Raw genomic sequence first — 16,923 nt, 5'->3', positions numbered from 1 at the left:
GGGGTGGGGGGAGGCGACGCGCCCGGGCCCGAGCGGCGAGCCCCGGGCCTGAACTTTCACCTCTCGAACCCGGGCCCAGCCCATTGGCTGCAGGCTCGGGCTCCGCGGGGGGCAGCGGCTCCGGCGGGACCTGCTTTCTCAGGCACGGGGCGTCTTCCCTGCGGGAGGGAAGGTTGGTGGCCCGGGAAATGGCAGCAGGAGACGAGATAATGGGGCGAAGTTAGGCGGGGTCCCCCCCACCCCACCCCGGGGGAGCAGGGGGGGCCGCGGGCTCAGCCGCGCTCGGCCCGGACGCCCGGCGAGGGCGCGCGGCCCAGGTGGGAAGAGGCGCTCCGACAGACAGACAGACAGACAGACAGACATCTGCTTCTGCACCTCTTGGCTCCCGGCTACTTGTACTCACGAGACACAAACGTCAGAGGCTGCGAATCTCACCCCAAAACGTGGCTCTGGGTACAGAAAAGTGAGAGGCTAACCAAACCCGCGCCTCTCCGCGGCCGGAGAGCCTGACCCTCCTGCCCCGCGTTGGGGACTTGAACTTGTCGCCCCTCCGAGCGGCCCCGCCGCCTCCGGGATGGGCCTCGGCGCGCTCGGGTCCCAGGGACCCCGGGGGACACACAGCGCAGAGCCGACGGGCTGGGCCCGGGCGCGCGGGAGGACGGGGCGCAGCGGGGCTCCGGGACCTGCCTGCCCCCCGGGGGGCACAACCGGCGGAAAGGCTCGGCCCCGGGCCTCCCGGGACTGCGACGCCGTGTTCGCCCTTTTCTCGTCCCAAACCAGTCGCGGGCTAATTCGGAGAGTCCGCTTTTTCCTTGGCCTCGTCCGCGAAGCCCACACGCAAGTCACTTCACCTGAAATGATCCCCAACGTGTCGGGAGGGCGAGGCAGGGCCCTTCGGGTCTCGCGTTTTGTGATTTTTTTCCTTTTTTTTTTTCGGGACTGCTCCCATCTTGGGGGACGGGGGTGGAGGGTGGAAAAAAAAAAAAAAACCTGGGTTACTTGTCCACTCTGCAGCCTGCTTTTCGGAAAAGACAATTTTTTTTTTTTTTTTTTTTGAAAAAAGAGTGAGAACGCAGGTCACCGACAGGGCCCTGCGGGGCCACCTGGGGTCTGGAGGCCCACGGGAGAGCCCCGCAGTTCAGAGCCCAGCTCGCCCCCTGGCTCCTGGTCCCCCGGGGCCCCGGGGCCTCAGAGACTCCATCGGTTCCCCCAGAGGAGCGGACGCTGCGTTTAGGGACGCGGGGGCCCGGCCGCCTCCTCCCCGGGAGGCCTGCGGGCGCTGGAGGAAGGGCTGGTGCCAGCGTGCGCGTGAGCTCGCCGCTGCCCTTTACCGAAAGGGCGCGCGGCTCTCGGAGCCAAGGGACCCTCAGCGGACAAGTCGGCGCGGCTCGCCCGTCCCCGGGTCCCCGCCGCCCTCCCCGCCCCCCGCCGCCGGAGACGGTCCGGGCGGCCGCGCTCCGTTCGCCACGGCCTCTCGGCGGCGGCCGTTGGGGAGAAAGTTTCCGCGCCCTCCGGAACGGAACGCCTCGCTGGGCGCCCGGCAGGCGAGCGGCAGCTCCCCGGGGGGCGGGGGTCCCCCCTCGGCCTGTCCCTCCGTCGCCCCCGGGGTCCCGCGCGGGCCCGCTGGCGGGGTCACGCTCCACCCGCAGGCGCTGGGGACCCGGAGGCCGCGCCCGCGCATCCCTCGGCGGCGCCGCCGGTGGCTTTGAAGCGCGCGCGGAGCGGACGCGGGCAGGGCCTTCTCCGCCCTCCTTCCGGGCCCCGCGGCCACCCTCGGGCGCTCGCGGGGCCCGTCTGCAAAGCCTCGCGCCCTGCAAGTCCCGGCTCGGCGGGCCCCGTCCTCCCAAGCCCCGCCCCGGCCGGTGACCCGGGCCGAGCGGCGGCGCGCAAGCCCCGGGCCCCCCGGGCCCCAGGGAGGCAGGAGCCCCGACAACAATGAGGAGAGGCGGACGGAGCCCCGGCCTCCCTGCAGCCCGGGGAGAGCAAAGGCCAACGCGCGCCTGGACGCCCGCGCGGGCCTCCCTCTCTGGCCGCCGTGCACTTTCACTCCCTGCCACCGAGGGCTTTGCATCCCTTCGAGGCTTTCTGCACTTCACGTGGAATCCCCTGTTTCATTTGCCAGCAGCTCCGTCTGCTGAGAGGGACGTACTTTGGGGACTGCCAAGAAGCAGCAGACACAACTCGGCGCTGCCAATACAGCATACGGTTTTGTTCTCTCCTCCCTCCCCACCCCCTCCCTCGCCGCGCCGTCTGGGCCGAGCGGGAGGAGGCGGAGCTGGAGGTGGGGAGGACCGTGGGGGTGGCGGGAGCCCGGCGCCGAACAAACAAGTTCTCGGGCGACTTGTTTACATAGCAGGTGGACCTGACGTCAGCCAGGAGGCTCCGCCGCGGAGCCCGGCGACATCCCCGCCCCGCCTCGCGTCGAGAAGTTGGGGGCACCGGGGGGAGCGAGGGCGGGGAGGGGAGGGGAGGGGAGGGGGGGCGCCAGCATTCAGGCCGGCCGCTTCCAAAAGCACTTTGGGGGAGCGACGACGACCACCGGCACCAACGAGGCAAAGTGAAACCAAACAAACAAGTGGCCCAGCCGCACTTCGGGAGTCCTCGGCGGCGCCCCCTCCCCCCGCCCCTCGCGGGAGAGGCGGCCCCGCGCGCCGCGTGTGTACAGTGCGCAGCGCCAACAACACGCGCGCGCGCGGCCCGGAGCGCGCACCCGCCGGCGCACACACTCACACACATAGACACACATACGGACCCGCACACAGATCCGGGTGGGGGGGGCGGGGTGGGGGAGCGGCAGCGCGAGACAGCGCGAGCCTCCGAGAAAGCGCGAGACACGCCGGCGCGTGCAGCTCCGCGGCGGCCGCTGCGCCCCGGCTCCAGCCCCGCGAGCGCCCGGCCCGGGTATTTATGCGGCGGCCGCGTCCGCCGGCTGCGGCTTCCTCCGGGCCCCCCCCTCCTCCCCCGGGGCGCGCACCACCGCCCCCCTGCACGCGCACACACACACACACACACACACACACACACACTCGCGGCAGCAGCTGCCGGGACTCGCTCGTGGGTGTGTGTGGTTTGGGGGCTCCTGCCTCGGCGCGGCGGGTGCCACCTCCCGGGACGCTGGCCAGGCGTCCCAGGTCGCGGTAAGTTTCTTGGCCTCACTGTGGCGCGCGGCGCCCCCGCACCCCGCCCCGTCCCGGCCACCTCCGCGCCGGGCCGGGCGGCGACTTTAACTCCGCGGCGGGCGCGCTCCTCCCGCGGCGGCGGCGGCGGCAAAGTTTGGCCCCAGCAGCAGCGCTCGGCGCGGCGGGGCGGGCGTGACATGTGTCAGATTTCGGCTCCGCGTCGGGGTCGCCTTCCGGACCCAGCATCACCACTTGTTGTTCTTTTTCTTTTTTGCATTGTGATTGGGAGCGGGGCGGGGGGGGGGGCGCAGGGGGGGGGAAGGAAGGGAGAGTCGACCGAGGGGGAGACTGCCGTTGGCTCCCGGGTGATTTTTAGTTTTGAATATGCAAAATATCGCCTCGTCCGGAGAGACCGCGGCTGGAGGAAATGGTGTGTCGAAACACCAGATGTGTGTTTGTTGACTCCTTTTATTTTTATTGTTTGTTGTCTCTTCCTTTGCCTCCCTCCCTCCCTCCCCCCCCACCGCTTCCCTCCCTCTCCCATCCCCCCCCCCCCCCCCGCCCGGGAAGGGAAGCAACAGTAAAAACATCTGGCGCTTGGAAGCACACACTTTATTGATCCAACTGCTGACCTTTATTTACTCGGTTGGGCAAGTGCATGCCGCCCGCCCCTGCGTCTCTAAGTTGGGCGCCGGAGCGGTCCTCGGAGAAGTACTTCTCTGGGAACGAGACGCGTTCCGGGGACACTCCTGTCTCTCGAGCGAGGAAAGTCCCGGCCCCCGGGGATGCTCCGGGATCACGGCGCGTCGCCCCCGCCGCCCCCGGGGCTGGCCCGGGTCTCACTTGCCCTGGGCTCTGGGGGAAGGTGTCCTCACTCTGTGGGTGGGTTTGGGGTGAACTCGCGCCTCCTGGGCCTGGAGGGAGGGAGGGAGGGAGGGTGGGAGGGGCGCGGGCACCTGGCGGAGCGGGGGAGGGCCCCGCGGGGGGCCCGTACCTGCGGGCGGGAGACGGGGCTGCTGGGGTCCCGACGGCCCTGCGCGCTCCCCGCGGCTCCGGTGCGGCGGCGGCTCGGCGGGACCCCCCGGGTGGCCGGGCGCGCGCTCCTCCCGCGCGGCTCCCGCGCGCCTCTCCCCGCCCCGCAGGCCGGGACGCGCCCAGACACCCCGACCCGCGCGCGGGCGCCGCCTCGGAGCCCGGCTGGCCGAGGGCTTGGGGCCTGTGCGGAGCGGGGGCAGCCAAAGTTGCCCTCCTCTCCCGACTCTGCGACCCCTGGGGTAAGTCTGCCTCGGGGCACCTGGCGCGGGGTGGGGGAGACACCGAGGAGGAGGGACGGGAGGGGAGAGACGCGTGCGAGTCTGGGGCTTCCGAGGGCGCAACCGGTGCGAGTTTTGCAGGCGGTAGGGACGACTGCTTAGGGGGCTCCTCGGACTCCGGGATCCCCAAGGACCTGGACCCATCTGTGTGCTTGTTGATTCCGCGTGTTTAACCAACAGACTTAGAGCACTCGCCGGACAGCTGCTCCCTGCAGCGCTGCAGCCCCCCCCCCCCGCCCCCACTCGCTCCAGCCACATGTGGAAATCCACTCAGCCCCTTGATCTGGAGGATCATTCCTCGAGGACGGTTTGCGCCCAGGTGGGCAGGCGTCCCGGCCGCGGCCCGGGTGAGCGCTGCTGAGGACGGCCCCGGAGGGAGAGGGAGTGAGAGACCCGTGGGAGCGCGTAGGATGCGTCCCCACCTGGTGCTCGCGGATTCGGGAGCGCTCACAGAGCCGCCTCCCCGAGCTGCCCAGAGCCGACCTGGAAGGATGATTGAGTAGGAGCAGGTAAGCCGAGGGGAGAAAGTGACGCCCTTGGTGTCAAGTAGCTGAAGTGGACGTTTTCCAACTGGAAGTATTTGGAGAGATTAACTTTTTAGGAAACAAAAGTTTGCCTGGAAGGCACATCTTTGCGCGCTCTCCTAACTCAGACGGTCTGGCCGAGCGGCGGTGGAGACGGGAGGGGCGGGTTTACCCGCGAGTCGTGCTGGAGGTCAACTCGCAGGCGAAGATGAGCTCGCAGAGGCTTGCTCGCCCCTGGGGCTCGCTGCGTGGCGGACCTCGGGGAACGGCCCAAGTTGTCAAGGGGCCTGTTTGTCTTTTCTGTCGCTGTGAGTTATGGACACGTATGAGCTCAGGGTGCTGGGATTCTAAAATGTAGCGTTTGTTTAGCAGCGTTGAGCAATTAATATACAACGTTGATTTATCTGTATCTGCCGTTAATAAAGCGGGTGTAAAGTTATATACACGGTGACCATGAGGGTCGTGAAATTTCATTTCAGTTTTGAAGGTTTTTTTTTTTTTAAAGTCCTGTCTCTTTCCTTCCTTCCTTCCACCCTCCATTCCTCCCTTCCCTTCCTTCCCCTCCCTCCCTTCCCTCTCTCTCCTCCCTCCCTTCCTTCCTTCAATTTTTATTACTTAACTAGACCCATGTTCAGTGATCGTTTAATTCAGTACTTGCTTCAGAACCCCACTATTTCATTGCTACCCCAGACCAAGTGAAAGAAATATTTGATTGTGATTAAGCTACTAACTTTTAAAGAGGAGACTGGAAACTTGATGGTACATCCCTGTAGGTAAGGGAGAGAGGACTCTCAATTTTAAAGAATCATCATAAAGTTCACTCTTAAGTAAAAGAATTTCCAAGACGATACTTTTTATCATTCAGTTTTTTTTCAAGATATCATTCAGTTTAAGCAGTGCAATACATGCTTTCTTTTTATGCATAGATTATTAGTATGTTACCATCGCACTACAATGGATACTAGAAAACTCAAAGGGAATTACCTACAAATAGCAATTATGAACTGTTTTTAACAGTTTTTCAGAATTTCCCAACTTATATTTTGGGATTCAGAGTGATGGAAATTTTAGAATTGAATATTGTTTTCACAGAATTCATAGTCTGGGTGGAAGGAGACCTTTAATTACATTATGACATGAATAGATTTATTAATGGTTGTGTCTAAGTAAGCTGTCACCGAAGTTTTATTTCTTTGCACTGATGATCATACGGTGGTTGTGCTTTTACAAATAAAATAAATCCCTGTAATATTCTAGAAACCTAAGTGGCGGCCGGGGGGGGGGGGGGATTGTTGTATATGCCACACCATAAAAATAGGGGAAAAAGGTGAACATCAAATTTACAGATAGCCTGTAATGAGAAGTTCTATTCCTTCGTACCTGCAAGAATTTAAAAACACAGACCAACTAGCTATTAGAATTATACTTTATGAAAAGTATATTTAAATACGTGAAAATAACTTCATGGTTTGACTGAGACTCATAGGGCATATAACAGTGTAATGAACATAGCCAGACAAATTTACCAGACATTTTTATTTCAAGAGAAAATGTGAGGCATACGGAACTCAATTACATAAAGGGCATATTATTTGTGGTATTTTTAAGGATTTATAGCTGGCTGTGCCTCATCACCCTTGTCTATTTCTGTGTTGATCGTCTCAGGGTACATCAGCTCTCAGTTATAATACTGATAGAAAGCAGAATGGAGGAAGTGGTCACGTATTCTCTGCCTCTCTAAATTAAATCAGAAAGAAGCCATTGACTTGTAAGAAGACAGTGTCACTGAGAAGTTCTCTTGACATGATTGTTGCTAGACAAAATTGCAAATTGCCAGTTGAATTCAGAAATAATAACAATTTCGTTACAATTACTGAATACTAATTCTTGGCACACTCAGACTATTTTCTTTTCTTTTTTTTTTTTTCTTTAACTTTGTGATAGACGGTAGTAAGTACCTTTAGTGATAGATGAATGGATCCCAAATGTTCCTACCAGTGCCCAGATTCATACCACCCTTTGAATAAAGAAAACCTGTGTCTTAAATCAGCCCAGACTGACTGTTGCATTTTCTTAAGGGTCTGAGAAAGTGATCCAGGTACTTGCAACTTTCCTTAAACGTATTCCAAGGCTTAGGATCCCCAGAGAATCGAATGCCTAAATCAAATGTTATATGCCATAGTTTGCTTTAGTTCGGTTCTTCTTCGGATGACATAAATATTTTCTTAGATCCAACTGTGTATCTCTTAATATACTTGGCCTCCAGTCATATCACTTCCATAGTCTTTATCAAGTAAAATACTTTAGGTTCCTAGAGTTGTTGTTGTGGTTGTGTTGTTGTTATTGATGTTGTTGTTTCCCCTTCATGGGGCTTAAGTCCTTTTCATTGCTTTTTTATGCATTTGTTCCAGAACTTTAGCTTCGTCATTTGTTTATCAGAACCTGCAAGTGGACCCCATTAATATTTCTTTCAGCACTCTACCTAAGCATAATTTGGGGGGTTGTTTAAAAATACCATTCCTTTTTTTTTTTTTTCTTAAGCTCAGCATTGGTCATATGAAGATTCATTGTTACTGAATTATCTAAATTCTCATATAGTAGAATGTTCTTTCCTTGTGTGTATTCTTACCAGTTAAAATAAATGTATGCTTACTTCTATTTGCGAATTACTTTTGCCTTGTCGTTACCTCTGATATATTTTTGTGCATACTCTTTTGCTCTGCTCAGTGTTTTTATCCATACCCCGCCCCCAATTTTCTAGACAAAAAGAAGCAAAAAGAGAGAAACTTTGGTGAAATGTAAAGACTAATTAAAAGGTTAATGTTAGAACTTTGAGATGCTGAAGAGAGGTCCCTAAAGAAATTTTAGATTTCGTTATGTTCCAACACTATTAATGTTAATGTGAAAAAATAAACCTGTATGTATGTGGTGACTTATTTTCGGATATATTAAAACCATTTTTCTCTATATAGGTGCTGTAGTAATTTGCTGTTATTACGTATTATTAAGTATTGTTCTAATTCTTAGCATAATCTCAATTTATAATTGAAGTGCCTGGGAATTTGTGTTTAACTACATGGGTTTTTTGCCAAGCAGTCAAATTAAGAGTATCAGGGCTCAAAAATGAAGTATACTGCTACCACCCCCATTTCATTTTCAGAGCTACATTATATTTTAGTGTTTTGCAGCTTTGGATCCTAATATTTTTTCATTTTGTAATTACGAACTTTGTTTATTTTTCTTGTATTTCATTACCTGTCCAACTTGCTTTCTATGAACAACTGAAATTCTAAATTACCTCAACTGATATAATTTTATCTAAAATTTTATTTAAAATGCATTTTCTCCATAAAAATATCTATGCAGGCCCACGTTCAACCTTTTAAATTCCTTGATATTTGAAATATGTGTCCTTGGGTCTGCCTTTGGCTCAGGTCATGATCCCCAGGTCCCCGGGGGGTCGAGTCCCGCATCCGGCTCCCTGCTCAGAGGGGAATCTGCTTCTCCCTCTGCTCCTCCTCTCCCTTCCCCTCTGCTTGTGCTCACACGCTCTCTCTCTCTCTCTCTCTCTCTCTCTCGCTCTCAAATAAATAAATAAAATCTAAAAAAAAAAAGACACGTGTTCTTGGACCTATACTCTACCAATTTAATTCAGTTTCTCATTCAGTTGTATACTCCCCTCTTCCTACAATCGACCAAGAATCTCTAGAACATACCTTCCCATTATATTGATAAATACATCTTCTTTCCTTTCTCTATGGCAAATTATTTTTATTAGCAAAAGCAAATAAAACTTAAATGTAGTAAAAGCACATTGCTGTGAAGCAGATGAATCCTCGGGGGTTTAAAAGCTCTCAGCATTTTTAGTTTATTAATGTTCTTTAATTTCTCTTGATTTCTATCTTGGAAGGCTTAAAATATACTCTGTGGAAGATAATGTTGATTTAAAATTTATTTAAGTTTCTAGTGTTTCTTTTTAAAGATCTACCATAAGCCTAAAAGATTCATACCATGAGAGTGTTACACGTTTTTTTTTTTTTTAAGGAAGTTAAGGAAATTAACTTTGAATTCCTCAAATAAGGCATGCTACTAGAAATAGTGTAAAGTTTTTGCGATATTCATTTCTTTCTTTTCAACTTTTATAATGGCATCTTCTGTGCAAGTGTTTTGTATTATTTTAGTTTTGTATCATTTTGGTACGTGTACACAACTACAGCCATCATTTTGCAACTTTTTCTCGATTTAGGAAAATAACAAACTTTCTTAAAGTGTATTTTAGGGGGTAGGAAAAAAATCAGTGGTAGACATATTTCAGAGAAAGCATTTATAAAATTTCTCACTGGCAGATAGCGAGGAGAAACTTATAGTACACTAATCCAAATAGCTTAACATCTTAGCATATGTAGACTGTCATAAAATCATCTCATTTAAAAAAAAAGCTCCCCAACATCCTTAAGAACTATTCCTCACCATTACTTCACCCAAAGTTATGTTCCAGGATTTGGTGATCTATATCTGTATGCCTCTAGCTCACTCTTTACTTTCTTTTTTGTCTTCAAATTTTTTCCCCTCTCTTGGTCTGCCTTAGTTTAGCAAAGTGTCCCCTTCCCCCGCCCTCCCCCACGGAATCTTGCTTTATACATCTAGTTAATACCACCACTGCTACCAGTCTGATCAGATGGACCATCATCTCCTCCTTGAGCTGTTCCAGCAGCTATTTATCCCCCCTCTTCTCTCTCTGGGCTCCACAGTTTGTTCTCGACACAGCAGAGCGATCTTTTAAAAATAAGTGATTATGTCACTCTTCTCTATAAACCTTCCAACAGCTTCTATGTCTCTGAGAATAAAAGACAAAGACCTTACATAAGTCCATGTTATTTGACCCCTGTTACCTATACGACGTTCTTTCCTAACCTTTTCCTCTTCTTCAGTCAACTCTGGCCACGCTGGCTTCCTTGATATTTCTCAAAACAAGAGAAGCGGATTCCCAGCTCAGAGTTTCTCCTCTGTGTTCTCCATCTGAAATGCTCTACCCTCGGGTATCTTCACGGTTTTCATGCCTCTGCTCAAACATGTCCTTATTAGAGAAGACTTCTCTCACTGTCCTGTATTTAAAAAAACAAAAAAACAAACAAAAAATCTCCCAGATCTTGCTTTGTAACAATCCACCCCACCCCCACAGCCCCATCATCAACTGACATTTGAAAAAGTTGTTTATTTATCACCTGTTGTCCTGATGAGAACGTATATTCCATGGAGCCAGGGATTTGGTTCTGTTCATTGTTCTACCCCAGTGCTTAGAATAGTGCCTTGTATTAGGTAGAAGCTCTAAAACTAAATGAAAGAATGAATGAGTTGAGTTGTTGGAGGTCCAACAAATTATTTCTGTCTATATCATTGCCTCACTTTTGGGGTGACATTATTTTCACCTTACTTTTTCATCTGACACTTTATACCATCTCACATTTAGGAAAACTGTTCACTCCTGTATTGACCAAGATATGGCTCTGCTCTCAGGTGGATATACTTCAAGTTCAATATTTTGTATCTCTTTTTTATTCCGATCTGAGACACGGTATTGCACTTAACTTTTGAAAGGTGTGAATGGATGTTTATGGTTCTGGACAAGAACAAATGCTCAATAGTTGAGGGCTTCAATGTATTAATGCTTACTACAGTCAAAATAACAATCATATATTTCATAATTATATCTTAATCTGAATAGCATAAGTAGAGTCCACAGGTATTTCTAAAGGCTACACTATGAATGCCACATCGGCGTACCAATTATTTCTGGGATTGTCTTTGGGGAAGATGGGTGGGGGGGAATTGGTTAAGCCAAAGTCTCTTCTGAAAATCTTTAGAGTTAGATGGCTTTCCTTCTTTGTGTTAGCACATACCCCATAAGTTTACAACTTTCCTTGTGTCTCATTCTTTCAGTATCTATCCTTAAACAGAGCAGATGGAGGATTTGGCATTTGATGGAAGGTCCATCTCTCCAAATTTAAAATCTCATTCTTGAGCTTGCTCAAATTGCTTTCGGATACCTATAACTAGGGTATGACTAAGTGATACAACTCTCCATAAGACATCAGGCAGATAGATTATTTTCTTTTTAAGTTTTTATTTAATTTACATTTAGCTAACAGTGTAATAGTAGTTTCAGATGTATGATATAGTGATTCAACACTTCCATGCATCACCTGGTGCTCATGACGACAAGTACACTCTTCAATCCCCATTGATTATTTTCTTATAAACCTAATGCTCTGTAGATCTCCCTCTCACATATTATGTCCATATTTGAAATATGCACTAACTTGCTCAGTAATTTTATTTTAAATACCTTGAGAATAAAGAAAGGAGTCTGTAATCTTTTCTATTGATAATAAGGGAGGAGGGATCTTTTCTTTGCCTCCCTTCTCATTTCTCTTTTTCCCTCTTCCCTCTTCTGGACTGAATTATGAAATCTTTCAAAATCACTCTGATATTCTCATACCATCAGTGAATGTGTAGCCCTTGGAAAACTGTGAAACAAGGCAAAGTGGGCTTTAATTACATAATTACCCCACTTTTACCTTTTTAAAAAATTACTAACTTACATCTTCTGCTACTCTTCCTTGACTCCTTAGACACCCAGTGCCCTCCATATGGCCACCTGGCTATCCCAATGTATTCTCCTTCCCTTGTTCTGAGTCGGAAATTTTGTATTAAAGCACTTCTTTGGTAATAATAATTCGTGTTTGAATGTGAACGAAGATGGATCCTTCTGGAAAGTATAATTATTATTATAGCTAATAGAATAGCCAGTTTGGTTTATTATGCAGAGTTCTGTGTTAAGTGTCAGGGGACTTTCATTCTGGTACTCGGTCTGTCTGTAACTATTGTGTGATGTTGAGTAGGTTATTTCCTCCAAAATTAAAAAAGAGCCTGGATTAGTTTTATGTTATTTTCAGTTGAACTCTTTTTTGAGATACCAGAACCAAATTGGAAGCTATGAATGTGTCCTCTCATTACCACCATAAACACACACATAAATGAATGAATGGAAGAAAAAGATAGTTCATAAAATGAAAACAAACTGTTTTTGTTTTACTGTCGTAAAACAGAAACAATTAAAACTAACAAAAATTACCACAAAGAACTCTGCTTATGCAGCTCAGGGGGACTCAGTTAAAATTCAAAAGTATTTTTCTCCTATTATCTTAGCCTGCTGGGTATTTTCACACCACTCCTCTCCTCTGTCAGGAATAGAGCCTCCCCTTGTTTAACCAGCACACTGAAGCAAGCAGAGAAGATAGAGTGCACGTTTGGGGTTGATCACGTTTGGGTTAAGAAGAATGAATAACCACCTGGCATTCTCTCCCCTGAAGTACGTATCATCAACTTTCCAAAATATTAATTTCTTCCCAATTTTGCTTTGGTCCTGTGCTCATTCATATATTTAGCTCGAGGTGTCACCAATCCAGAAATAAAATGTGGAGTTGGATAAGCTGTTTGATAAACTTTGTCTTTTAAAATTAGAGCTCCCCTTTTTTGATGGACTTCACACACGCAGACATACATTTTTAGAACCCACATAAAATGTTGGGCTGCCACATGGTCCAGCCTATGCATTGTGCTGCATTAAAGGAAAAACAACTCCCAGCTATAGGAATACTACATATCTTTGCTGTAGTTTGGCTTAAAGGGAGTGACACGGTTTTATACAGTGTGCCACATAGGAAGTTTTGCCCCAAATCTCTTGAGGCGTCTTTCTTCTTCTCCTGGGTACTGCTAAAAAGTTTTTTAGAGCCTCATCTAGATCATTCCTTCACTGCTTTGCTGCCCCATCCCCCAGATGTGCAGCACATACAGTCATACCAAGTGTACACACCCTGTGAAGTGTGCCGTCCCATCATGAAAAGTCTGGTCTTTTTCTTTCCTCTGGCTGCTTTTCTTGTGGCAATCAAGGTTTGTCTTTATGCAGACAGACAAGGAGATCAGCAGCCAAGAGTTCTTCTCAGAAGGTAAGAGATTGGGAGTTGTGGGTGTTTTTAGCAGTGCTGTAAGCTTGCAAACATGCACATTCCAATGCATCTTACCTTGTCATATGTTAGAGAGGATGTATGTATATTCCCGTAACTAAGAATAGAATCCATTGGCCATCCTAACTTCGTGTTGTCCCAGATGAAATAACGTCGAATCCATAATTCCGATCAATTTATAATATTTACTTCCAGAAAAGTATACTTTTAAGTTATCCTTCTGATTCTTTGCTCTTTTGTAATTTTCATAAATGTCAAACTGTCCCTCACCCTACATGGCTATTACTCATACTCTTCCACAAACAGAAGAAAGGCAATGTGATTTGTTACATCTAATTGGTCTTTGATTTTACAAATTTGTTCTCTTTGATATCCATTTAATTATATCCTGAAAATATATCATTTCCGCTGGGCTCTAACAATGCCAGCTTCTAAAATATGACTGAGTACATGCCGAGTCATATTGCTGTATTAAAGGAACATTGTTATAAGTTTTGTTTTCATCTTGAGATTTTTCTGACTGTGTAAGATCAGATTTTAAGTGCAGATGCACAATGAAAGAGAATATACGGTAACAAGCTATGAATACATAACTAAGAAAAATATTTAAAAAATTTTTTTTTAATTTTTAATTTATTTATGACAGTCACAGAGAGAGAGAGAGGCAGAGACATAGGCAGAGGGACATAACTAAGAAAAATATTTAACGTTCATTTCTTATTTCTAGGATTATGTTTCTTATGAGAAGATATTTAAGATGTGGAATAGGAATGAATAGTTTCATTTTTACATGTTAACTAGTCACGAGATAGTAAAAATATATTTGATTCTTTTTAAAAATGTAATTTGGCTATACGTTTGACATTTTGTTTTAAAACAATGTGTTGGGGGATACCTAGGTAGTTCAGTTGGTTGAGCTTCTAACTCTTGATTTCGGCTCAGGCCATGATCTCAGGGTCGTGACATTGAGCACCACAGCCAGCTCTGTGCCCCACGGGGAGTCTGCTTGGGATTCTTTCCCTCTCCCTCTGCCCCTCCCTACTGTTCGCAAGTGCTCTCTCTCTCCCTCTCTCTCCCTGTCTCAAACAAATCTTTTAAAAAAGTAATATAGTGGTTTTTATATTATAGGAATGATTCTGGTAATTTCCTCTTTTATTGTGTCTATTTAATGTCACAAACCATATTTTAATTGTTCCTCTTTATAAAGTTGTTTTAAGCTCTTTAATTTCATTCCATTTTTTTATTAAAGATAATTTATATGTGCTAAAATTCACCCGTTTTTAGTGTAAAGTCCTGTAAATCTTGACAAGCACATATAATTGTGTAATCACCACCACAGTTAAGATATAGAATAGTCCCATCATGGTACAAAATGTTTACATGTTGTTTTTAGTCACCTCCTCCTCTAATCCTCCAGACCCTGATAACTGCTGATCTATTTTCTTGCCCTATAGTTTTGTCCTTTCAAGTCTCTCTCTCTCTCTCTTTTTGGGGGAGGCAGGTTTTTATGCTTTATAAATTTATGGCATTTAGTGTGTTACTTTGATACTTTTATATACGATAACATGGTTGCCATTGAAGCAATATTTATTATGTTACATAATTGTGGTACTATATTGTCTATATTCGTTATATATTAGACCTTTTTGACTTATATACAAGCAAGTTTCAAGTTTGCACCCTTAAATTAAGTCAGTCTTAATTGCTAACCCCTACCCCTGGTAACCACTATTTTACTTGCTGTTTTTTATGTGTGACTTTTTTAGATTCCACATAGTGATATCATACAGTAATTGATTTTGTCTGACTTATCTCACTTAGCATGATGCACTCAAGATCCATCTGTAAACGGCAGGGTATTTTCCCTTCCTATGGCTGAATAATATTCCATGGTATACATATACCACGATCAAGTCTCTCTTAAATAGAATCATACAGTGCGTAGCCTTCGGAGTTTTAGGCTGCTTTCACTGAGCATAATGCTTTTGAGATTCATTTATATTGTTGTGGCGTATCATTTTTTTTTCTCTGCAATAATGCAGTTGCTTGTTCCTGTCATAATTTCTTAGAAGTTTGGAATTCTCTCATTTTTCCATTCAAATATATTTTCATATAGCCTCAAATTTTATTTCACCTTATAAATTGGCATGAATTATACACAAGAGGCTTTACTGGTTAATCATTTCTAAAAATTAATTTGGGGTCTTTACCATAGTTCTCTTCCCTCATTCCTGCTCATTTACTGTTCATGTCTCTTTCCTCCTTGTCATCTGTTTGTTTGGAGCATATACGACTCATTCAGGTAGCCAGTTCTTAAAGAAGAAAGAAGCTTATCATCAATTGTTTAATAATATTTTTCATTTATGCATTCATTTACTTGTTTATTCCTCACTTACCTTTCACCAATCTCTGTAAATGGGAAAAGAGGTAAGAAGAAGAGAAGAACCTGAGAAATGAAAAGAGCCTTTGAGATCATGAAATTAATTTTCCATTCTCCCATCCAAGCCACACGGGAGATGGGGCTAGGGTTTCTTATCCCGGAGCCTCTGTCAGATTGCCTGTGGGCTGCAGTGTATGGAAAGGCAATAATCAAAGAGGTAAATCAGAGTCAGGTGAGCTGCTAAGAACAAATTGTCAGTTTGAACGGGTGGCTGGACTGAAAGGGAACAGAAACCAGGTACTCCTGGTTAGAGTGATAGGAGTGACAACAGACAAGAAGCCCGGAGAAACTTCCAGTGGGTTGGCTTTTTAATACAGAAGAATTGAGCAGTCGAAAGACATCCGAATGTGAAGGAGGTAATCACCATGGCCATAACCCTGGCTAGTGGCTTTCAAAAACTTGCATGAATGAAAAATTTGTTATCTTAACATCCAACATTTGAAAAAAATTTAATTGTGAGGAAGTTCTGCCTTATTCTAGCTCTACCCTTTGAGTTTACAAAGAGAATTTCACATTGATAACTTTGTAGATGTCTGAAAGTTTTCACTTCCAATAAATCTTTCCTTTTCAAGCTAAAGAAGTCAGAGGTTTTTTTTCCTTTATATACTATATGGATTTATTTCACTCTTCACAGTTTTGATAACTCTCCTCTGGATTGCTTCTGTGTGCCAGAGTTCCCCTTTAAAATGTACCTAGAGGGCAGCCCGGGTGGCTCAGCAGTTCAGCGCCTGCCTTCAGCCCAGGGCCTGATCCTGGAGACCCGGGATTGAGTCCCATGTCGGGCTCCCTGCATGGAGCCGGCTTCTCCCTCTGCCTGTGTCTCTGCCTCTCTCTCTCTCTCTCTCTCTCTCTCTCTCTTCCTGTGTGTATGTCTCTCATGAATAAATAAGTAAAATTAAAAATAAATAAATAAACTTTCTTTAAAAAAAATTAAAAAAAATAAAATGTACCCAGGGCTAAATACCACACCAAGAGTGAGGCCTCATCCACACAGAACACCTTGAAAATTTATCTCCATTTTTTTCCCTCTAACCTAATAGCAATTCATTTTTTAGTCATGTTACATTTTTACTCAAATTGTAATTTATTTATTTTATTTTTTATTTTATTTTTTTTATTTATGATAGTCACACACACACACACACAGAGAGAGAGAGAGAGAGAGAGAGGCAGAGACAGGCAGAGGGAGAAGCAGGCTCCATGCACCGGGAGCCTGACGTGGGATTTGATCCCGGGTCTCCAGGATCGCGCCCTGGGTCAAAGGCAGGCGCCAAACCGCTGCGCCACCCAGGGATCCCTCAAATTGTAATTTATATGAGTTGCTATGAATATACAATTTGAATAGTTTATTTTAAAAATGGAATTTGTATGTCTCTTAAATTCTTCTTTCACAGTTTACTCAGCATGTCAAGATCTAAACAAAATCCTGATCCTATTCTCTGTTAGCGACTGTGTCACCCATAATTTGATTAATACATTTCTATCTCTCTATTCAGTTAT

At 46.9% G+C, this 16,923-nt stretch overlaps 1 protein-coding gene across 16 annotated transcripts in view; it reads left to right on the top strand.

Annotated features, from left to right (window-relative positions):
• The first annotated feature begins 2,942 nt into the window (after positions 1-2,942).
• FOXP2 (forkhead box P2) overlaps positions 2,943-16,923 on the top strand; it is a 554,812-nt gene continuing 540,831 nt past the window's right edge. For 11 of the 16 annotated variants that reach the window (XM_072783384.1, XM_072783383.1, XM_072783380.1 and 8 more), the window contains exon 1: positions 2,943-3,137. The gene's annotated coding sequence lies outside the window, so the exon portion shown is untranslated. Of the gene's footprint in view, positions 3,138-4,256; positions 4,394-16,923 lie in introns of those variants that run through there. The other 5 variants (XM_072783369.1, XM_072783372.1, XM_072783373.1 and 2 more) reach the window with 3 other exon arrangements.

The sequence above is a fragment of the Canis lupus genome, chromosome 18 (genome assembly GCF_048164855.1).
Source record: "Canis lupus baileyi chromosome 18, mCanLup2.hap1, whole genome shotgun sequence".
In the NCBI taxonomy this organism is placed as follows: domain Eukaryota; kingdom Metazoa; phylum Chordata; class Mammalia; order Carnivora; family Canidae; genus Canis; species Canis lupus.
This window is presented reverse-complemented; position numbering and strand designations above follow the sequence as displayed.